Source organism: Zalophus californianus, chromosome 5 (genome assembly GCF_009762305.2).
Source record: "Zalophus californianus isolate mZalCal1 chromosome 5, mZalCal1.pri.v2, whole genome shotgun sequence".
Classification (NCBI taxonomy): Eukaryota; Metazoa; Chordata; class Mammalia; order Carnivora; family Otariidae; genus Zalophus; species Zalophus californianus.
This window is the reverse complement of record NC_045599.1, coordinates 132,859,796-132,860,691: the sequence shown is the minus strand read 5'-3', so window position 1 is coordinate 132,860,691 and position 896 is coordinate 132,859,796. Positions and strand designations below refer to the sequence as shown.

At 27.9% G+C, this 896-nt stretch overlaps 1 pseudogene; it reads right to left on the bottom strand.

The window, feature by feature from the left end:
- Positions 1-425: 425 nt before the first annotated feature.
- Positions 426-550, bottom strand: LOC113930108 (annotated as a pseudogene).
- Positions 551-896: the final 346 nt, after the last annotated feature.

The following is an 896-nucleotide window of genomic DNA, read 5'->3' as shown; positions in this document are numbered from 1 at the left end:
CAATTTCTGAGAGATAATTTATTGAGATTGATTTTATTAAAAGCTCCTACATAATTTTCCTATAGACTGGTGTTTCTCATGTATATCCATGTTAATAAGTCAAATATTATTCCATAAATATAATTTTTCTTGAACCAAAAGGAAACACTCTTTTAGATCATTTCCTATTTCTGATTACCTATACTAGTATGCCTCTTGGATTCCACAAGGAAAAAAATCCCTATTTCATATTGCACTCTCAATGTGCTAAAGAACATTTTTTTCCCATGTGATTTGTTAGTGCATGTTAACAGTGAATAATAACAAAGGTTTGCATATTCTAATCAGAATAAGGAATATTAGCAGTCTAGAATTAAATATGAATATTAATACTACAATTGACTACTAAAATAGGCTTTAATTTACAGAAATAAATGTGCTTCTAAATAAGTTTTTACAGACATTTTGAAATGCTAAATTAAAACATGAAATAAACAGTTTTCAGAAGAAAGTTCTCTTTTTACAGTGAAATTTACTACACTTGATCTTAGCCAAAAGGCCGAGAAGCGATTACAAGGAAATTTACTGAAAAATGTTATCATTGTATCTTGTTGTATTTGACTGAGCATATCTACTTTAGAGCCATGAGAAACTTGTATATACAATATGTATTTTAGGTAAATATATTTATCCATTACAAATACATAGAGTCATCAGTATTAATCATAGATATTAAGTTTACCCAATGAGAATATTTATTTTTTCTTCTTATGTTATAGACTCCTTATCAAATTGTGCAAACTCTTACCAGTAGATGTGGATGGTTATATACATTATGCATAAGGTAATATGCAATAATACTATTCTCACTGAGGGAAATACATTAATTATTAGCTTCTGGTGACCAGAATCCTTTT